General features: G+C 38.0%; 1 long non-coding RNA gene across 1 annotated transcript; it reads left to right on the top strand.

The window, feature by feature from the left end:
- Nucleotides 1–11,078: 11,078 nt before the first annotated feature.
- LOC129037519 (uncharacterized) lies at nt 11,079–19,929 on the top strand. The gene is made up of 3 exons (XR_008502831.1): nt 11,079–14,961; nt 15,250–15,335; nt 19,835–19,929. It is a non-coding gene; the product is annotated as an uncharacterized LOC129037519 (long non-coding RNA).
- The last annotated feature ends 4,051 nt before the right edge of the window (nt 19,930–23,980 follow it).

Genomic DNA, 23,980 nt, shown 5'->3' with positions numbered 1-23,980 from the left:
AACTATTGTGTACACTTCTAATACATGTTGGTGACCTAAGTGGAGAATTCAACTGAATAAACTGGTGCCACAGATGTTTTACTATGAATGGTTAAAGTTTTATTCTCACCATTTTAATATCCACAAAGTACAATATTTAATAAATGTTCAATGAAGGAATAGTAATTGTTGTGAGTGTACAAATATATTAGCTCAGCTAAATTTGACTGAATAAATATATGATAGACGTCATATATGTACTTGTATTTTTGAATATTTGTCCATATGAACAAATTAAGTCCTAAATATCCTTAATTTAAAATGGTTAAACCAGTGCAATCAGGCTGCTACAAGCAGATATGAAGATGATAATTCCCAAGAAGGCTGCAGGCAGCCCCTTGTTTATGTTACTACCGTGAACATTTACTATGTCACGGTGAACATTTACTATTTCTTCCATAGAAATTTTTCTAGACCCTCGCAAATATTACTCTGTCTTGGCCATTTTAAATATTTTCTTGAATAATTCAAAAATAATATTTACTCATTACATGTGGCAAATTAGTGCTTGTTACAATATTTTATTATTCTCTTTGTAGAGTTGAATTGATAGAAAAATAAAAGAAATAAGGTAAAAAAGAAAGCAAATAAAAATTAAATGAGGTTTTAAAAGGGCATAAGAGCACTTTTAATCTTCATGTTTTTTCATGTGGTGGTATCTATTCCTATGGAGATGATACCTAGCAAACAAAAAAGAGGAAAAGGAGCATGAAGAAGGAGTGGGTCCCTCTGTGATCTCCTGAAGAAGCAGGGAAAGAGGTGGTAGTGAGTGTTATCAGATAGCCCTGGAGAGTTTTATAAAATTACAGAGACCATCACACACACCCAGTCGCCAGAACATTCCGTCCATGATTGTTTTTCCTTTAGCAATGAATGACAATTTAGCTTCCACTGAGACAGGCAGGAAAAATGTTAGAAAGAAATCCAGATTAATAGTGGTCATCATATCATCCACTGCTTGCAAAAATATGTTACCAAGACATTAAATAACATAGTTCATTATGATCATATTTTGTTGTTTCTCTAATAAGTAAGAACTTTATTTTAGGTATTGGCCAGGCACGGTGGCTCATGCCTATAATCCCAGCACTTTGGGAGGCCAGGGTGGGCAGATCAAGACCATCCTGGCTAACATGATGAAACCCCGTCTCTACTAAAAATACAAAAAATTAGCCAGGCGTGGTGGTGGGCACCTATAGTCCCAGCTACTCGGGAGGCTGAGGCAGGAGAACGGCGTGAACCTGGGAGGTGGAGCTTGCAGTTTGAAGAATCTGCATAAAAACATGATGAAAGTGCAGAGTGGAACCTCAACGAATATTTTTAATTCAACAATTTGCTTGGAATAAGGACGAATTACATCAGTCACATGTCAGACATGTCCACCCAGCAAACCATCACCACACCTAAAAACGAGTATTTGGTCAAGTAGAGCAAACAGTGTTAATGACCTCAGTGACCCGTGCTTGACAGCAAGCCAAAGGTGACTATGTTTCCCTCTCAAGCCACCTTTTCATTATGGAGATAATGTTGCTTATAACATATCATCACCAAATTGCCTTAGGACTTGGGCATGGTTAAGAACAATCCTAAAAAGGACAATGAGTAGTAAAAATATCAGTCAGTAAAATGAATTTTCATGCAGATGTCTTGAAAAAAGTGCAATGGAGAGAGTGAGACAGCTACATAGAAAAGGAAGTTTGTAAAAGTTGGTGTTTTCAAATGGTGATATGTCCAATGTGTAAGACTGAGCAGTCATACAGTTTAAATGTTGTAGAAGCCTTCATAGCCATGACTGTAAATAAAATGATGGAATTCTTCAAAATAGGTACTTTAAAGTACATATTTATTTGGTCTGGGATCATGCTAGCAGGAGTTTAAAAATTAGAAAGAAAGGGGAGGCATCCATGAGTGTTATAAATTTTGGGTACTGGGGACGTAAAAAGCATAGACATTATATAATAATACTGATGATAATAACAGTGTTCACAGCCAATATTTATTGAGTCTACCTATATGCAAGACATTTTAAGTGCCTGACATATATTATCTCAATTAATTCCTATAACAATATAATGAGATAACACTATTATTATCCCTGTGTTATTGGTGAAGATACCTAGACCTAAGTTATTATGGAACATGCCCATAATTAGTTAGTTTCCACCAGAGCCTGAACTCAAAAGCAGATCTGAGTTTCTTTTCTTAACTATCATGCATACAATCTATGACACAAAAGATGTCAGTAATTATCTTCCTTTATGTGGTCATCATTAAGCCATGAACAGGTCCACACCCCAGGTGAATGTTGATTTCCACTCTTATTCTTTCAAAATTTCTACTTTGGCATAAGGCCTTGGTGGTCATTCTTAAATACTTAAATACAAAAATTTACCATCGTGTAGTTACAAAGATATCCAAAGAGACAAAGAAAGAAAATGATGAGAGTGTTTCATCAATATGCCTGTCTATCTGTCCCCTTCAGCCTCCACTCCCCTTTTGTTTACAAGCTCCTATCAGAGTTTAGTATTCATTTTGGTACTTAACATTCTCTATGGTTAGTAACTCCAACATCATAGAACAGTCAAGGCATTAAGCAAACAAAACTCTGCCCTTAATTTCACCATTTAAACTTGAATATGAGCTTGTTCATGATGTTTTTGTTGGACCTTATTATCTCCTTTGCAAGGAAAGAAATCCATCTATTCCTCATACTTTATTTCTCTCTACTCCTTTGCAATCAGTAAAATTCTTAAGACATGGTTATTCACTTAAATATTACATATGAAATGATCCCCATGAACCCCACAACACTTTTTTTCTACTGAAATTGGTTTTATTTATGCAGAGAGGGCTAAAAATTGTTATAATAAAGACTGAAAAGTTCCATATACATTTTCATAGCCAAAAGTCTAGACAATGGCCATCCAAGAATCTGAAAATCTGTTATTAGGTTAGTAATGAGTGAGGTCAAATATTTTTCTGCTTAGGCTTTACATCTAGGAAGACCATTTTGACCCATAATTTCCAGAGTCCTTTATTTGTCTGACTGCTCAGAATAAAAGAAGAATTATCACATATCTATCTAAAACAACAACAACAAAACGCTGCTCTTTGATTAAAATTCACATTATGTATTATGCAACAGTTAAGAATAGGGTGTTTCCACATATATAACCATTTAAGAGTCCGCCCCAAGAAATTGGTTTAAACTTCATGGCCAAGTCCCCATAATGCTTTGGTTTTTGCAAATTTGGCAAGGTCAAGGAGTTCACGGGAGTGCTGTAATGCCAATGTGATTTATTTAATAAAGATGAGACCTGTCATTACCCAGGGATGCGCTGTGCTGTGGGTGTGGGGTGGAAAAAGCAGAGCTGCCTTGTCCTGGGAAGCAGAGTCAGCAGTGTTGTGTGTGTTTGTTGGACATCTTCATTGTGGCCTTGGCAGAGCCCAGTCGTCTAGTGACAAATACAGGACTCAGGCTGGATTCTGGCCCACATTTTGGGGACCGTTTGGACTAGCTTGCCCAGACTGCTTTCAAACAATCTTACAGGCTTGGCCATCATCATTGAGCTGACTCCCGTTTGCTGATACTCAACCCAGGAATGAAATCGAGTTCCTGGCCTCTAAGAGGCCCTTTAGAAATGCCGAAGTTTTGGCATACTGCAAAATAAAGAGGCAACTGTCTCAGAAGTCCCTGTAATCTCTGGAGACAAAAACTAATAATGAAGTTTGAGGAAAATAAAGAAGAAGAAAAAAACCTATAATAGGAAAAGGAAAAAATATCATTTTGACTAAAAATACTCAAGGATAAGTATGATAGATTAGAGATGGCCACAAGTTTTGTATTACCTATCCGCCATGGAAAGATGGAATTTATTTCTCTTCCCTTTGAATCTAGGCTAGTCTTGTGATAAATCTGACCAAAGCTTTCCATTTTATAGAAAGCCCAATCTAGTCACATAAAAGGATGATGTGGAGAAAGAGATGTCCTAGCGCCCAGATGTCCCCTCCAATCATCAGGTATCTGAGTAAGCCATTTAAAAGCTCTAGGCTCAGCTGCCACCCCACTGCATCTGCGTGAAAGACTCCTAACAAGAAGTCTGCACATTGTGCACATGTACCCTAGAACTTAAAGTATAATAAAAAAAAAGAAAGAAAGAAAGACCCCTAACAAGACTAGCAGAACCTTTTTTTAATTTTTTTTTTTTTTTTTTTTTGAGACGGAGTCTCACTCTGTCACCCAGGCAGGAGTGCAGTGGCGTGATCTTGGCTCACTGAAACCTCCGCCTCCCAGGTTCAAGCGATTCTCCTGCCTCAGCCTCCTGAGTAGCTGAGACTACAGGCGTGTGCCACCATGTCTGGCTACTGTTTTGTATTTTTTGGTAGAGACGGGGTTTCACCGTGTTAGCCAGGATGGTCTCGATCTTCTGACCTCGTGATCTGCCCTCCTTGGCCTCCCGAAGTGCTGGGATTACAGGCATGAGCCACCGCTCCTGGCCTAAAATAATTTCTTTATATGCCACTACATTTAGGCATGGCTTTTTATGGAACAATAGACAGCTGAAACAGCTATTAGTAGCATTCTTGACAAAGATTTTTCTCCATCTTTGCATAGACACACTACTGAGTTTATTAGGATGAATTGAGCCAAGCCTATAAATGACAAGGCCTGAAAAAAAAAAGTCATGAGTCCAATAATTCCCTAGACTTAAAGAACTTCAATGTCTAGCCAATGACCCCTTTTTGGTTAATAGTCAACATGAGTATCTTGTTTATTGGTCTAGGCATGAAACACAACCTGAGTTTGCAAAAGAATAATTTTAGGTTAAAATTTAAAATAGGAAAAGCAGTTCTAATGATGGCTTTTAATCTTGAACTACTCAAGAACAAAACAGCTATAAAATGGAAAAAAAAAAGGAAAAATATTTTGGCTATGTCTCAAGGGCTGTACTACCCTGAAGCAACATAACCTTTTCTTCCAAAATATACTTTATTGCTTTTGTATATTGTGAAAGGCAAATTGCTTTCCAATTTTTGCCAGAGAGGAAAAGTGCCATCTATACATTCAATTTTCTTCTCCAGTGACCCCAAGTAAGATCATGTGCTGAGAGGCTGAGCTACAAACTCACTTAAAAAAAAAAAAAAAATTTAGCTTTGAAAGCACATGTGAAAATTTGTTACACAGACAAACACGTGTCACAAGGGTTTGTTGTACATATTATTACATCACCCAGGTATTTTAAGTTCAGTACCTAATAGTTATCATTTCTGCTCCTCTCCCTCCTCCCAACCTCCCCACTCAAGTAGTCTGTGTCTGTTTCCTTCTTTGTGTTCATAAGTTCTTATGATTTAGCTCCCACTTATATAAGTGAGAACATGCAGCATTTGGTTTTCTGTTCCTGTATTAGGAGGAGGGTAGCCTTCAGCTAAATCCATGTAACAACTTTCTTTAGTAAGTGATCTTACTCAGGAATCCTCTGTTCCTTTTCCCCATATAGACCTGGACCTTTTCATTTTCCCTGCTTCAGGCTTTGAGTTCCTAAATAAACTCTACATGTTTAATTTCCTTGATAGAGATCTGAATATGTGTCCCATGTCCATTATATAAGTTAATTCATATGTCTATTTTTTTAAACATTAAGATTAGCATCCCCTTTCATTAATTCACAAAAATTAAGAATTAAAAATACATCTCAAAAATTTTTAAGCTAAATTTAACTCAAAATATATCTAATATTTAGATTAGAATATATTTATAACACTTGTGATATAAACATTATTTTACCATAGAATCTAACTTACTGATTAATAGAGGGCTGAACACGTCATGCTGTCACTGAGTAGCATTAGTGTTAACCTCCATTTCAGTAGGAGAGAGTAGAAGTATGTTTGCTTATGTCCCTAGCTGCTATTTCTGTGATATCTCTCTAGTGGTATCTATTGCATCCTGTTATCTAAAAAGCTCCCAACCCACAAAGCAGGTTGTTCTAGGGTACACCTGTGCTTTACCTGCTGTATTCCTCAGCTGGTTGCCCACATAAGCTCTTCTCTCTGACTTGGTCCTTTTCAGAGGTTTATGAGGTCCCCCAAAGAGAAGGTGGTAATGCTTCTTTTGTCCTTTTCTCAAGGAATTTTCATGCTATGCCAATTTTACACAGGAGCAATCAGAAGCTCAGAGTTTAGTCATGTCCCAAGATCACAAAGCTAATACGTGGTAGAATTGAGATTTGAACTTATGTCTACTTGACTGTAAACCCCATCCTACAACAGAAATATTTTCCAGTAACAACTTATTATCCACCTTAATCCATCAAGGAGTCCAAAAACAAACCAGTGTTTTGAGCATCTGGAGCTGTTGCCTCTTCAAATACATGTAAGTGAATTCCTTTTCTGGCTTAAGACAATCTGAGTTGGGTTGCTGTCTCCCACAGCTATGAGGGTCCTGAATAATACACTCATGGTAATGTCAAAGTCTCAGAAAAAATGAAAAGTTTATCCCTAATGTGATGGTTGAGGAAGTCTGCCACAGTAGATAATGTGTTTATAGTTGAATGGTGGATTGGATAGTAGTTGTAACTGGAGAATAGCCAAGACATTTGAGGAACTCTCATTTTCAGCAGCTTGGCAATCTCAAAGCCTCATAATAACAGAGATGTCATTACTGCAAAAATTGATGTTTCCCACACACTTCCCACCTTTTAAGAGCTATGTGTATATTTCTTACATAATTCTCTTTCTCTGTGAGCATGAAAAAACTCTGCCTACTTTTGAATTTTGTTCACTCACAGATTTCACCTTCATTGCTGTTACTTGTGTAATATGTCTTATGTAAAAAGCATGCTTTAAAATCTTTTTCCTACACTTTTGCACATTTATGTATGCCCTGTGGTTTGAAACATAGAAAGCAGTTATACAATTCAGGATATCTGAGTTTCAGAGTCAGGGATCAAACATTTTGTTTTTTACCTAAGTAACACCTATTTAGCTCTTTTAGTATCATCATATTTATAATTTCTTTTCTTTTTCTTGAATGTTAAATCAGTTGAGCTTCCTAAGATATTTGTTATTTCATACAGCTATCTATAAGTTACAAGTGAGGGAGGTCAGATTTCAAAGTCTGCTCATGAGATGATGATGGGCAAGAATGATGACTTGGACTCAATTCAATGTTGCTTTTACTTTTCTTCATTCCAAAATCAGCTAAGGAATATAAAGGATTTACACAGGGTAAAGATGTAAGTGGATGGGCATGAGCCCCATTGTCTCATTTGTGTTTTCTTGTATTGGTGGTCTTGGAAGCCTGGCTGGAGGGAGAAGTCCACAAAGTCAGATAACTATAGCACTACTGTCTCCTATACTCAGGGCACATTGACATCCAGAAATAACTTATCAGGCAATAGAACTACTACTTAGCATGCTACCCAGGCTGTATATTCAGGCTCCAAAACTTGGAATGTTTGTTCTGCCAGTGCTGAGCAACCTCCCCTGATCTGCACCCAACAATGCTCTATGAATGTCCACTGAAGGGCTTTTTATAGGCAAGCCCGGCCAAGGCCTTTTGCCACAAGTAACCGAGTTTTGCACTTTTCTTAGATACTGATTTTTAAGAAATAGTAATAATAACAGGTTACAGTGGAGTAAGGCAATCTCCTTTTACATTCTGCACTTTGTATCTATCACACCTAATCTGTATAACTTGGAGAGTATAAACGCAAATATAAGTTTGATTTCAAGATTTGTCAAATAAAGCAGTAGATATTACTCTACCTTCTCTTTCACATGTTTGTAACATTTTTTGTTTCTTTAAGTACTAGATGAAATTGCCTTTCATCCACAGAAGGATGGAACAGTCCATTATTGTGCCTGCTGCTCAAGAAGTCACTTTAATGACAGGATTTTTAGTAGCAACCACAAAGCCTGGATGATAGCCCACAAGATGAAAATGTTTAAGAAGCATTGCTTTAGATATATGTTATATCCTAAACAGAAGACTCATTTGTCTGGCTTATGGGTGAGGCTCTGTATTAAGTTCTCATACCAGGGAATTGTGCCAAAGACTAGGATTTGGCACTCATAAATCAAATGGAGCTAACCAACTTAGACTGAAATTTTATCTCTCAGTGCTGAGGGGTTTTGAATAGGCTAATGCAAGAACGCAATTTTCATAAATACCAGTGGTTTCACCTCAGTATTGAGTTTGAAGCATTGTTAAATTATATAAAAATGAAACTGGATATTAAAATCTGAAATTTAGCAAATATGACCTAAAGAGCTCATGGAATAAAGAGAAATTGGACACTGAATTAGATAGATCTTGAAGGTGTACTGAAAAATATGTAATTATCACCTGGCCACCAAACATGAGCTTACTCTAAGAATATAATAGAATATAAACAAATTTCAAAAATTGTTCATTTGTATACTTGCAGTCTAACAGATATGACTGATAATGAACATAAATTCCGTTTTGCAAATGAGATTGGTGTAAGCAGGTCTAGTTTGAATAGGGGAAGCATATGACCTCTTGGGATTATGGCAAAGATGGTGGTGAGGAGCATGCTTTGATTATGGTAGGTGATAGAAATAACTCCTAGCTTACTCCTAGAACCTGAAATGAATCATAAAATTGACCTATGAAAATAAGTTAATTGGCTTGTTGAGAAACTTATTACACCTATAAGGATGAAAATCTATGTGGGAATAGGGAATGCAATATATTAGTTATGCCAAATGTTTCTGCTCTTGGATTTGGCTTTAAATTAAACAGAGTCAGGTTTAAATCTCATTTCTATGGCATAGTTATGTGAACTTCAGAAATCGTTACTGTTACTATTATTTTTCTTTTTTTTTTTGGAGATGGAGTCTCGCTTCGTTGCCCGGGCTGGAGTGCAATGGTGCAATCTCGGCTCACTGCAACCTCCACCTCCAGGGTTCAAGTGATTCTCCTGCCTCAGCCTTCTGAGTAGCTGGGATTACAGCCATCTGCCACCACCCTCGGCTAATTTTTGTATTTTTAGTAGAGACGGGATTTCACCTTGTTGGCCAGGCTGGTCTTGAACTCCTGACCTCAGGTAATCCACCCACCTCGGCCTCCCAAAGTGCTGAGATTACAGGCATGAGCCACCGTGCCCAGCCCAGAAACTATTTTTTGTAAGTCTATGCTTCATCTTAGATATATCAAATAGGCACACAAATCTGTGGGATTCTGTGAGGGATTAATTAGATAAAATATTAAAGGCCTAAATCTGTACCTAATCCATCCTAGGTCTTCAATACATACAAGCTATTATTTTTTTCTTATTATTTTATTTTTAATCTTGCAGCATAAGAGGCAATACATAGAAATAGAAAATTGGTAGGCAGTGTTTAGGTCAACATATTTTTATTATCTCATTTCAGTCTTGAAAAAATAATATTTAATGATTCTCTGTGAAACCTGCAGAAGCCTGTAAATGAAACTTCTGACAGTCATTCCCACCAGGCATCCAGCCACATAGCTCATGCTCCCTGATGCCCTGCATACATATTCCAAAATGCTGTCTTTCCATGTTCCTATAGTTACTGGGACCTTGGAAAATGACCTATTTCTCTCCTCTGTATTCAAAAATTCCTCACAGATCAGTTGCTCTCACCAAAAACAGAAGTAGTTTCATTGGGCTTTCTGCCAAACTCCTGAGCAGGGAGGACTTCCTTTTCTAGTGAGAGAACTGCAAGTAAGTGGGTCAAGCTATAACCCACAGGCCTGCACAGTAGTCCTGGATATTCTACTGCAAATATCCCTTTCCCTACGATGATCACTGAAGACATCACTAAGCCCTATCTTAGTTTCAGGGCTTAAAATAAAATATTCAGCTGCCTCAATCACGCTTGCAAGAACTGGGTAAAAATTATAATTAAAATGCAGTGCAAATGCAGCATTTTAAAATTACACAGACTTAAAAAATATTGCACAGTTCAGGTTTGGCACTACAATCTTTTAAGGTAAAAACTGTGGAATATAATGAATTATTATTAGATGAATAGTCAAATAAACAGTATCTTAGTATATGAAATATGTACTACAGTGTCCAAAGTGTCACTGTATATTTAGCCAAGGCGAATTGAACACTGCAAAGCTGCATAAATAGAAAATGTCACGTACAACAGTAGTTTCTGAAAGGTACTAGGGGTGTGGTACAACCACACAGACTAGCTACAAACCATACTGTGTTGGTCAGCTCAGGCTGCTATAATAGAATACCATAGGCTAGATGGCTTAAACAACAGATATTTATTTATCACAGTTCTGGAGACTGGAAGTAGATTCCATTGCTGGTGATGGTTCTCTTACTTGTTTATGGAGGACTATCTTCTAGCTCTGTCCTCATATGGCAGAGAGAGAGAGAGAGTGAGAGAGCGAGAGAGCGAGAGAGAGAGAGCACTCTGATCTCTCTTCTTCTTCCTTTTTTTTGAGACAGAGTCTCGCTCTGTCACCCAGGCTGGAGTGCGGTGGAGCAATCTCGGCTCACTGCAAGCTCCGTCTCCCGGGTTCACGCCATTCTCCTGCCTCAGCCTCTCGAGTAGCTGGGACTATAGGCGCCCGCCACCACGCCCGGCTGATTTTTTCTATTTTTCAGTAGAGACGGGGTTTCATCGTGTTAGCCAGGATGGTCTGGATCTCCTGACCTCATGATCCTCCCGCCTCGGCCTCCCAAAGTGTTGAGATTACAGGTGTGAGCCACCGTGCAAAGCCTCTTCTTCATTTTATAAGGGGCCACTGACTTCATCACGGGGGCCACTGACCTCATCTAAACCTAAAATCTAATTTACCTCCCAAAGGTCTCACTTCCAAATACCACCCCAAGGGGAGTAGGACTTCAACATATGAATTTGGGGGGACACAAACATTCAGTCCATAACACACACACTGAAAAGTCAACTGGTGCTGAATTATTTTCTAGCAGCTATTGGGAAGCAGAAGAGTGAGATGAGCAAGATAGGAAGCCATTCATCATTTCCTTGAAAGGCTGAGCAGGAGGGATTCATGCAAGCACAACAAGGGCAGTATAGAGTCAAAAAGCAACACTGGGAAAGGGAGAGAAAAGAGCAAAACAAAATTAGGCTGGAGCGGGTTTTTTAGTTTAGTTTAGTTTTGTTTTGTTTGTGCATTAAGAAGCACAGCAGGCTTCAATATGACTTGCTGGCTAAAAGTTCTAACGTGAAGAGTCTTTTCAAGCAGATACCCCACAGAATTCCTCTTATACGTCAAATGGAGTATCAGAATCCTTTGGTCATAACCTTAATATCAGACAATTATATGTGGATATTTGTAAAGACACATTTTCAACAATTCAGTTAAATACAATGGACCAAAATCTGATAGATTCCAGAAAGTTTTGCCTTTCCCTTTTCATCAAATCTTATGTACCTGAAATTCTCTTGCATAGGGCTGTTCACTTACACTCATACTTTAAGCTCTTTTAAAGGCACCTGGTGCCCTAAGAGAAAAGATTTCAATGAAAGGTATGCTGAGACTCGGGCTCTGCCACTTATTTAGGCCTGTGAGTAGGGGCAAGGCACCGACCTGTTTATGCTCTGATTGGCTCATCTGTATAATGAAGTTACTAATACCTACCACAGAAGATTGTAAGAATTTCTAAAATTCAATGAATTTGAACTATTTTATAAATGCTAAAGTTGCACTGGGGTTCACACCTGGAATCCCAGCACTTTGACAGGCCAAGGCAGGAGGATAGCTTCAGGGCAGGACTTCAAGACCAGTCTGGTCAACATAATGAGATCCTGTCTCTAAAAAGAAAAAAAAAATTAAAAAAATTAGACGGATGGTGGCACACAACTGTAGTCCCCACCACTCAGGAGGCTTGAGGTAGGGGGATTGCTTGATTCCAGAAGTTCAAGGCTGTTGTGAACTATGAATCACAACACTGCACTCCAGCCTGGGCAACAGAGTAACACCCTGTCTCTAAAAAAATTGAAATTAAGTTTAAAAAATATATAGCACTCGGTTATTCAGTGCAAATGCCCCTGGAATAGGTGATCTTCTAAACCAGGGGTCCCCAAATCCCAGGGCGCAGACTGGTGTGGGTCCATGGCCTGTTAGGAACTAGGCCACACAGGAGAAGGTGAGCAGCAGGCAAGCGAGCATTACTACCTGAGCTCCACCCCCTGTCAGATCAGCGGTGGCATTAGATTCCCATAGGAGCGCAAGCCCTATTGTGAACTGCACATGCGAGAGATCTAGATTGTATGCTTCTTATGAGAATCTAACTAATGCCTGATGATCTGAGGTGGAACAATTTCATCCTGAAACCTTTCCCAACCTCCATCCGTGGAAAAATTGTCTTCCATGAAACCGGTCCCTGGTGCCAAAAAGACTGGGGACCGCCACTTTAAACTATTTCCATTCTCTTATGCAGAAGTGATATGCATAGAAAATTTTTCCATCAGAGCAAGTTTTGATTAAACTTGACAGCTTGAGGAGAATGCAGGGAGCATTAAGAAGTAGGATGTTTAAAGGAGGAAATGGGGGAAAATGGCCCATTGTGAAAACGAATTTCTGTATCTTATAACTATGTATTGGTAAAGTATGCTTTGCTTTCACTTGTAAACCTGAAGGAAACAAGTTAGTGAATACAGATCATTTAATACATGTTCTCTACACTATGACTATTTGTTTTATTGCCGTTTTTAAGATGAGATCTCAGTGGGATGGATTAGACTTGACATTTTTCTCTGGGGGTGAGCTCTTGTGATCGCTAGAGAAGAAAGGGAGTAGACAAAATCCAGCCTTAGTTGAAGTGGAGAGGGGTCAAGATGCCACAGGTGGAGAAGAGGATACAGCTCCCATTAGAGGAAAATTTTTTAAAGTGTGTGGCTACCCATCTTTTAAATCTGTAAAAGATTTCTCTAGCTCAGAACTATGTATTGATAAAGTATGCTTTGACTATATCAGGGGAAATCTTTAGGTTGTTTTTATTTCTACTTACCATGAACTCAATCTAGGCTTAATTTTGCCTCTATCTTTTGGAAATCCTAAAAAATAAAATTGTCAGTGTAAGTTTGTATTCTCTCCTCATCCCGCAGAACCAGAAAACATGACTGATCTTCATTTTTATTTTTATTTTTATTTTTTATTTTTTAGGTGGATTTTTGCTCTTGTTGCTCAGGGTGGAGTGCAATGGTGCGATCTTGGCTCACTGCAACCTCCACCTCCCGGATTCAAGGGATTCTCCTCTTTCAGCCTCCCATCTTGCTTCTTTATAATTTGTATTCAGTTAATCATACTGAGATTGGCTTGAAATCATTTGTTTACTTATTACTATTTTTAAATATATTAGTTTATTATTTTTAAACATACTTATTGAATTAGTAATGAGTAGAAGCCTTCTTTGGCCTGGGACACAATTACTCAAGTCACTTTAGGTTATGATAAAAGTTGTACAAATCTCAGTACTCATGGAGTTGCTCATTTTCTGTTTGTTTTGGGGAATTTAAGCTACAAAGCTAGGTTCTTCTTACATATCATTCAGGACCAGAGGGCATTCATCTCCTTACCTTTCTTTCAGTTGGGATGTTTGACTGGAATAATAGAGGTTGAAATTACTAAAGTATCTACAACACATATAATATATATCATAGGAGAGAGAAGAGGTGGAACATGAAGAAGTAATGAAGAAAGAATAAATTTCAGGAATTTTAGGAGTTTTCAGAATAATTACACATGCTATTGGATAAGTGATATGAAATACCATTTCTATCCACCAAAGGAAGCTGATATAATAGCAATTGCTATGCATATTAGCATCCTAATTAAGACTTTATTTTATTATCACAAGCATTTACTAGGAATCCTTGTAGCACAACCCAAGGCACTTCAAGAGAGTGGAACACAGCTCCTCAAAATAGGCATGTTGGTAGTTGAAATGTATGCCAATGGAAACCATTCATGATCAATTACATCACAGATGGATAGGTACTGGGGAATTAAGTTAAAGGACATAATTTTTTAACTAGCCTAAACTTTCTTTGAATGAACTTGCACCAAGATTTAATAGTAAGAAGGATCTGAAATTTATATCCTTATTAGAAAGCAGCAGGGTGCTGTATGACTTGGGGAATTCCTAGCCACAAAATGTTGTGGAATGCTGTTTTTTGGAAGTATTAACAGTTGATTTCGAGCAAAGTGAAGATATAATATTAGGGTAGAATGAGCATTTGTCTCCCGTCGGATGCCAAGTATTTAAGACTGTAACAAGAAATTGAAAACAGGAATTTAAGAAAGAGAAAAGTTTTTATCATTTGAAACTTGAAACCAAGGAATTTAATACTAGTGATGACCAACTTATGCACAGAAGGGATTTTTAAAGCCTGGAAAGATAAACACAGAGAAGCATTGCATCTCATTGCACAGATAAAATAGAAGACAGGGGATCCAGTGAAGGCCAAGGCAAAAATGGTCATGGCCTCTACCTGAAAGCACATCAGTTCTTGAGTGGTGGGGTAGGAAAGAGGCAGGGATTTGGTAGAGCAATACTGTGTGGAATAGGCTGGCTTTTGAGATGACTGATTCGATCTGGTAAGTGGAGAGTTACCTACCTACGTGTTATCTTCTAGGATGTGGAAACAGACTCTAGTGTATGGACTTGGAAATGTGTCAAATTGATATCATTGACTTAATACCCTAACTTAAAAATTACATGTTGAGAAAGCCTTACAAAAAAAGAGTCCTTTATCGTACTTGTTTATATGATATAAACCCTGCTAATCTCTTTGATTTTTAAGATTCTCCATGAGATACATGATGACAAACATACAATGTGAATGTTTTCTGTAGGATGATACAATTGTAATATCTCTGTCAAATTGGAACAAATATACAACAATCAGCAGCAATTACCTTGGGAAACAGAGGTCAAGGTTGGGGTCAGAGAACTTTTACTTTTAATCCTTTGGTAATCGATTTTTTTATTATAAATATAATTAAAACCTAATTAGGAAACAAAATTATTTCATGTTATTATTTCAGTTTTGATGCAATATACAAACATGTATAATTTCCCAAGATATCTATTTGTAGTGTATCACAATGCTGATAATTATTTCTGAGTAGTATATTAATGAAATTTTTAATTCTTTCTTCTTTCTTCTCTCTTTCTTCTCTTTCTTTCTTTCTTCTTTCCTTCTTTACTTCTTTCTTTCTTTCTTTTCAAGGTCTTGCTATGTTGGTTAGGCTGGACTTGAACCCCTGGGCTCAAACAATCCTCCCACTTCAGCCACCTGAGTAGCTGGGAATATGAGTACGTGCCACTACACCCAACTACAATTTCTTTTCTAAGCAAATTGCTGTATTTTCCAAATTCTTTAAAATAACTGTTTAATATTTTTATAATCAGAAAAAAGAAAAATTACAATTAAGTTATAAAAGAAGTTTCTTTTGTTATTTGTTCTAATTAACAACCATTTTTAAAAACCCCATTATTTATTAGAATGTATCACATCTTTGAATTTATTTTGATCCATACCAATGGAAAGAATATTCTGATTTTAGATCAATGATGAAATATTTTATTAAATAAAAGATGGATTGAAATAATCTTTCTTAATGTTTTTATATAGCTGAAAGTTATTGTAAATAGAGATGCCTTTGATTCTGGGTTTTAAATATTCCACACCCACTTTCTTTTTAGACCTTAAATCTCACTCAAGTTATTCTGCATAAACACAGTTAGAATCTATATGCCAGATTTCATTACAGCTTCAAAGAAAGAAATGTAAACATAGTGTAAATTCAAGGACATCAGAGAGATTTTCTTCCACTGCTTGTATAAATATTAAGAGACATGATTTGGTTTCATTCTGTAACAGATTTAGTATCTTTACATTCATTTTTCTTATAAATAAATAAAGTTTGCATAATCAAATAAATTTAACAGTATCATACACAAAAAGCCAAACAAATATTTGACATTGCATTAATACAACAAGTTGATCCTCACTGATTTTAACCAAGCCCCTTGCTTTCTTTCCTAACTTTATCCAATCTTGCTGAGAAAGAATCATCGGAATTGAGAACTTTTCCCAAATGTGTCCCCTTCTGATCTGATTGGAAAGAAGAGAGCAAGACTGACTGAAGTCTTCGAGAATGTTTCCAAGAGCCCAAATTCTCATCATCAGAGGAGTGGTGGAATTCTTCTTTGCTTCATCAATGCATAATTAGGGAGGATTTAATCTGCAGATCATGACATAATAACTCCCTGAGCACATTTTCAATGCACCCAGTTGGGTCAGTAAACTCTCCCAAGACTTTGCTCCATGGACCAGCATTTGTACCCTGTTTGCAATCATGTCTGCACATTCTCCTAAAGAGTAGGACAGCTCATGCCCTTCTGAGAAAAACAAAACTTCACATGTGAATAGCCATGCATCAGTTCCACTGCTCTTAGAAGCAGTTGCTCAAGTCTATCCTGCCTTCCATCTCCGATGTGAACTTGGGTCTGTTATAGACCCAAGCTTTTGCTGAAGAATTTGGGCTGAAGAAAGTTTGAGCAGGTCTTTTGACTGATTTTTTTTTTTTCACCTTTAAAGGAAAGCCTTTAAAAATAATGGAAAGGAATTCTTTCTGGTTCACTCTGCTGTAGTACTATCAGCCTTCTCCATGCACACAATGTACACACTCCTATCTTTGACCACGCACTGGGTCTTCCGGCTGCTGGAATGCTCTTCCTCTAAGTATCTGTGGGGCTATATACTTCTCTTCCCTTCTGTCTTGGATCATAGATTAGCCTATGCTGGCCTTCCTATGTAAAGCAGCAACTGTCTCCACTCCTAATCTCCCTATCCTTCACCTATTTCTTTCTCCATCTCATTTATCATCTCTTTCCTTCCACTGGAATTTAACTCCACGAACTGGGCATTTGGTCCATTTTGTTCTTTGGTGAATCTTAAGTGCCTGGGGCATAATAGGTACCCAGCAAATAATTGTTAAATGAATGAGAGATTCAGTGAATGAATAAATAAATTCAATGGCCCATCAGAGAACAGAATAATTCAGTTCTTACATAGAAACAAAATGTATTTTCATAGACATGAAAAATGTTGTAAATCATGTGATTTTCTTTTGCCTCCCTTAAAATTTTTCAGCAGTATTTAATGATATCAAAAGTGTTGGGATATTTCAGTGGAATGATTGAAACAACATATCTGTACCTATCTACCTGTGTTGGCATAGTAAAGCATAGCAGATAAGGGAGTTTTGGTTCTAGGTGTGAATCCATCTCTACTACTCACTAGTCATTACTTTCGGGTGGAAGCTACTTAGTTTCTCATAGGCTCCACCTCATCATTTCTAAAAGAGACTTTAATAAACTGCTATCTAAAGCACTTGGTGCCTGTCACCTAGTAAGCTTTTGGTGGATGATAGTTATTATTATTATTTATTTATTATTTATTTATTTATTTATTTTTGCGAGACAGAGTCTCACTCTGTCCCCCAGGCTGGAGTTCAGTGTTGTGATCTCAGCTCACTGCAACCTCCGCCTCCGGAGTTCAAGCGATTCTCCTGCCTCAGCCTCCCGAGTAGCTGAGATTACAGGCTTATGCCACCACACCCAGCTAATTTTTGTACTTTTAGTAGAGATAGGGTTTCACCATGTTGGCCATACTGGTCTCAAACTCCTGACCTCAGGTGATACACCTGCCTTGACCTCAGAAAATGCTGGGATTACAGGTGTGAGCCACCGTGCCCAGCCAATATAATATTATTTTGACTTCTGTACTATATTTATTCCCATAACCTCTAATCACCTTTTAAAGGTGAAGTATAGATAAAAAAAGATTAAATTAATGATATTAAGGATTTATCATGGGGTATTAGAATAGAATATGAGAGGACAATGAAATAGCAAAGGAAGCATGTTGTCATTGCAAGCCCAAGCTGTTTCTATAATAAGAGACTCACAAGAATCACAAATTTATACCTACAGCATTCCAAAATGGCATAACGGAAATATTTTCCACACAGTACAAAGAAGGTATGTATCACATTTGATAAATTTCTTGTTATGATATTGTTAGTGTCCAAAAGGTTATACCTCTGTATTTGGCAATATTATTGAGGAAATACAAGAAAACTAAAGATGTCACAAATTTACAAATAAGAAATAAGTATCTAGACTGCACATAAGTAACATTAGATAACTACATATTTCTGCACGTCAACCTGTGATGGATGCTGTGATGTCACCCAGAGTCCCCTTTAGGACTGAAGTACTCATTCCTTTAGTGACTAGGAGCATTGCTGAGGGACAACCTCCCCTGTCAGCCACTTCCAGGATTATCTCTGCCGAAGAGGGCCACCTTGCCCAAGGTCAGGTCGCCTTCCCAGGTGACCCACATCCAATGACTAATCTGCATGGGAGTTTAATATCCCAGCCATTCCACCTCAACTCAGATCAGCTCTGAAGGGTCGTTTATCTTCCGAGTTTCCCTACGGTAGGCAAGGGTGCCCATAGTGACTGTATCACACACATTTCCTCTTCCTCCTGTCTCCAGCCCTGCTTCCTTCCTTTCCCTTGAATAGGGGCTGTTCCCAGGGACACTCCACAGTAAACTTCCTGCATGGCAAACTCCATCTCAGAGCTGGCTTTCTGGGAACCTGAGACACAGTTCTTTCTTTTGAAATTGAAAATTTAAATTACAAATTCAGATAACTTGAGTAGAGAATGCCAAGCATCTGTGTTTTCAACTGAGTGACTGGGTGGTTTTTTACTTTTTAACTAAATAGGTAGGGTAGCAGAGTTATATCCACCTACTTGCTTTTTATTTTTCTGAAAGTTAGAGAGACTTGCAAATCTCAGGAAAGAAAAATATCCTGTCAACTGCCTTGTCTTAAAGCATAGTGCCTGACAATATCATCGGGGACTTTTGGGGTCTGTCATTTTAAAGTTAAATGAATTACTACTGAAGTCAGTCTTACTCAACAGCAGGTCAATTCACTGCATTACATCACAATATCCAAAAATCATAATTGGATTTAGGTAATCGATATTCTTGTTAGAAAGATAGTTCTATAACATGCTATAATGAATGCATACACTGTTCGAGTTTAGATATACAGTTTAGGAAATACAGCACCTAGAAGTATCTTTTAATATGGCTACAGTGTATTTTTAATATGGAAGAAATATAATGACCAGAATTCTTTAGTATTTATGAAGTTCTGCAAACAATTGCTCAGTTTAAAGGTTTTTTATGCATTCTACATATAGAAATCCCCTCTTCATTTAAAATAATTCAAGTTGCTAAAGATGTTATCAAAGATTGCATTTTTGACTGTTCATTTCTTAGGTTATAGCACTTGCTGCACAGATAACTAAAATATATTGGATACGCAAATTAAAAATATGTAAAGAAAAATTATTGAGTATTATATTCAATGATATGCTAGATATGTTTTTAAATGAGAAAAGATTTTAAAATTCTAGCATAAGAATTGAACGTTTCTTTGTAAATGCAAAGCCATAGTTTTAGTTCATATAAAAAAAATGTCTTGCTGCTTTTATTGTCTTCAGCCCACCATGGAATAAGACAATATTTATCAATTAGGCTGATGAAGTGCTTTTTCTTAAAAAACAAACACCCAACTTATAATTTATTTTGTTATGGTCAAATGGTATATTTTATAGATAGATCCTGATAAAGTAACAATTCTCAGATTAAAATCCAGACTTGTTTTTGCAATTTGGAACATTTTGAGAAGACTAGTTGCTACTTACTTCAAATTCTCTTACCTTTGTAGGTGGAATCAGATCTCAGTGATGAGATTCACATGAAAGAGACAGCTTAATCTTAACCTGTATCCTGTAAGTTTAAAATTAAACTATCGTTACCATCAAAATTTGGCACTCCTGTAGACAAACTCACATCTATAACTTCCCAGATAAGCAATATATGCCCAATGCAGTATCCTAGGTCTGCAAAACCATGTTAAATTACACTAACCTCTCGTTTCACTGATAAATCAATAGCCTTAAGATGGTGACATTAATAACCCAGCTGAATTATCAAGATGGAAGTAGAGCCTGTGGTTCTCTTGGTATCAGCACATTATAGCAGCATGACTACTTTCACATTATTTTAATTTTCTGAGTATATTTTCCCTATTTGGAAAATGAAAATTACTTTGCAGGGTGTCAGGAGAATAAAATGAAACTAGGCAGGTAATTCACCCAGCACAGTGGCTGGGATATAGAGGCCCTCAATAAATGTAACTGTTAAGTGCAGAAGCGGAAGTGGAGGCTGGTGGAATTAAGTGAGCAGGAAGATGGTCAGCTGCAGAATCAAGGTCTGCTTTCTGGACCTGGTGCAGAGCTCCGTCTACTATAGTTGACCTTCCTCTCCAGTGCAGGTTGGAGAGTAAGAGCAGCAATACAGTGCTGAGGCGAGGCCTCCTGCAACTCTGGTACAGCACCAAGCATTTGAATCCTTTTGATTATTCCACACCAACCTTTGGGCATTCTGTACTCACATGTGCTCTCAGCCATTTGCGGTCAGCCAGGGCATGCCTGTGGAATTCCTTTTCCTGTAACAGTTGACTCATGGCAAAACGCGCTCCATTTGTCAGGTTGCAGGAGAGAAAATTCCAATCATGCTCCAACTTGCAGGGTGGCCTCAGACCCTGGAGGTGAACTGCCCCTCAGAGCACACTGACTTTCATCTACCCTCCCTTCAAGTCATCTTGCCACTTCCTACTCATCCTTCACATATAACACAAATGCTACCTTCTCTGTAGCCTTCCCTGACCTCTGTCATCAGTGACAATTGAGAAAACTTCACCCGTGACCTCATGTGGCACTGTACATACTGTATCTTTACTATATGACAATTCTAATGTAGTCTTCTGATTACTTGCTCGTGTAACTGTCAGCCTCTACAATGGTTTTTACATCAACCCCTTTAAAGATTTTTCTAAATCTTGGATTTTTCTCATAGTTAAAGCACACACACATCTTAGGAGGATTACAGACATCTTGAAGTAGTCGTTCACGTTTAGGAATCCATGGATCCGATGTTAGGAACTCCCACTCAAGCCCTGTATATCATCATTTGTGTTTTCTTTGCAAATCACAGCAACTGGAGCAGCATAGGCATTTGATAAACAAATGAATAAAAGAATGAACAAATGACAGTCTACCTAAAAGAATGACAAGATTTTTCCTAAAAATGAATGCAAAAGGATCTACAATTGCCCCAGAGAAAACTGGATATTAGAGCGTCTCTGGAGAAACTGATCAACTCACGGCTGGCAATACATTCCAAAAAAGGCTTTATAGACTCATTGATCTGATCCGATTTTGATTCTCTTTCTAATGCTGCTGTGTAGTGAAGACCATGGATAGAGGGCAAAATTAGTTACACTCAGTTTCTGAAATACAAGCTATCACAATTTTTCACAGGGGCACAGGTTAAAGGAGGGGAGATTATTTTCCCTTTTGGTCCTCTGTTTCTATTGCAGACTATTCAAAGGCAAATGGAGATTAATGTGTTTTGCATTTTTGGAAAAATGGTGAAACTTCATCTACCAGTCTCTCCTTACAGATATATCCCATCTGTTTCTGTTGCATGGATTACAGCTATAGGCCTGGCATTGAAGGTGGTATGCACCTGGAGGGCTACCATTCTTCACATATTGGGGGCTGCAGTAAAAGGCTGGGGCATGGTGGGGCACAGGGAGCACTTTGTTCAGCTTCACAATAATGCCTAGAAGCTCTCAGACTGTGAGTAAACTCATTCTCCCTCATACCTGGCAGGAGAAGCTCTCAAACACTGAGAATTGAGGCTGGCCTCCAAATATCAGTATGAACAGCCCCCTAGAGAAGGGGCCTTTCAATCTATAAAAATCTCTATTTTGTCTTTTGTATGCCATAGCTTTAAGATACAGAAATTATTTCCTCTTCAGTGTTTCACAATATACCTACTTGAATAAGCCTCAATTTGCTTTAAAAAAAAATGAGAGAGAGAGAAAGATTATACAGAATTATTTTCCTTTGATGGTAAAGTCCACCTTCTCCCAGGGGCAACTGGCAAACTCTTATCCTCTGCTGCTTCTAGAGAAACGCCCAGTAATGAGAGCTGCTTTCCAGGCTCCTGTGATCAGCTAGAGGTCTCTAGTGGAAATCTAGGGCAATCACAGCTTTCGTCAGGTGTGGCTGCCTGGAAGGGCCCTGACAATTGTGCACATGGTTAAGAAGAACTGATAACAGCCACTTTCCAAACACATAAATATGTGGATTGACTAGAATTCCATTAGCTACACGTCTCCAACTTTAAGGATTCTTGGGAATTTCGAGATCTGGCTTTGAAAAGGGAACAAAAGATGCAATCAGTTTTTGCCTTTTTCCTTCTTGCCTGCTCAGAAACTGTCTCTAGTTAGAGAGGTTAGAATCCTGAGGAGCTCTGAGAATATTACAAATGTGAGACACATTCTGCCATAAATTAGGGGCGGTGTGAGACTATGTAAATTCCCACAAGCTTGTCAAAAGCGGTGGGTTTGTAAATATCCAAGCTCCATGACAGTAGCATAAGGATAAGAATCTTTTCTTATACACAAGATGTCCAAGTGTTGCAGATTCTCCTTATCAGGCATTGCGGCATTTCAATGTCTTTTTCTTTTTTTTTCAAATAGGGAATGACCACATGATTCTTTTAAGAAGGAAAAGACCAGCAAGAATAGAGAAACCCATTATTGGGTTTCATTTGTTTGTAGAGCCAATAATATCATTTCAGTAAAAAACAAAAAACAAAACAAAACAAAAAAAGTGCTTCTAATACATAGTCAATAGGAGCCTTTAAACTTGCATGGATGTTTGGGAAGAAACTCTATTCTAATGAATAATTTAAGAATCTTCCTGCTTTTCATCCTTGAGGATAGAATGTGATTTACTGCAGTACCAAAAAGCATGTTGAAAATATTTACCCCACAGAGGGCAAGTAAAATTACAGTAGAGGATGTGGTGGCTCAAGGCTATAATCCCAGCACTTTGAGAGGCAGAGGAGGGCAGATCACGAGGTCAGGAGATCGAGACCATCCTGGTCAACATGGTGAAATCCCTTCTCTACTAAAATACAAAAATAATAATAATGATAATTAGCTGGGGGTGGTGGCGTGTGCCTGTAATCCCAGCTATTCCAGAGGCTGAAGCAGGGGAATCGCTTGAACCCAGGAGGCGGAGCTTGCAGTGAGCTGAGATCATGCCGGGCCACTGCACTCCAGCCTGGTGACAGAGCGAGACTCTGTGTCGCGGGGGGCGGGGGGAATTACAGTAGAGGAAGCTCGGGTAATTTAGTAAATAAGTGGATTGATCGTGCCAGTTTCCATCGCAATCACAAGATCCAAAACCTTCAGCTGGCAGTTGCCGCTATCAATAGGATTGTGGCAGGCCTGTGAAAGGGTAGGGATTGGTTTTGGTCACCCGCATTGACAGTTTTGAAAAGTGTACCATAATTATGACTACAAAGTCAGCACATTTTAAAGCCTAAATTAGGGAATCAAACAAACACATAAAACAAGTAAAGAAAAAATGTTCATGAAAGGGGAAGATTTTTATAGCAACAGCAACAACAACAAATACCTCTAAGCATTGTCTCTCAACGTCAGAATGTTCAGATTCTCTTAAGGCTCCCACCTTAGGCACCTCTGTAATACTGCATGGTTCTGTATTTGTGCTACCAAGAAGCACAATTGCTTGCACTTGCTTGTTACATGACTCTATTCCTGTTGTAATAAATACTTCATGTGTGGCAATATCAGTCCTCTTTAGCCCTGTGTCTGGAGTGTCTGGTGCAGTGTAACTTTTATCACAGATTTGCGAATTGCATTCATAATTAACACACGAATGTAATACAGTGACATATTTTCCAAAAGAATACTATTAATTATAATAGT

Source organism: Pongo pygmaeus, chromosome 4, assembly GCF_028885625.2.
Source record: "Pongo pygmaeus isolate AG05252 chromosome 4, NHGRI_mPonPyg2-v2.0_pri, whole genome shotgun sequence".
Lineage (NCBI taxonomy): Eukaryota > Metazoa > Chordata > Mammalia > Primates > Hominidae > Pongo > Pongo pygmaeus.
Note: the sequence above shows the minus strand (reverse complement) of the source record. Positions and strands in the feature narration are given on the sequence as shown.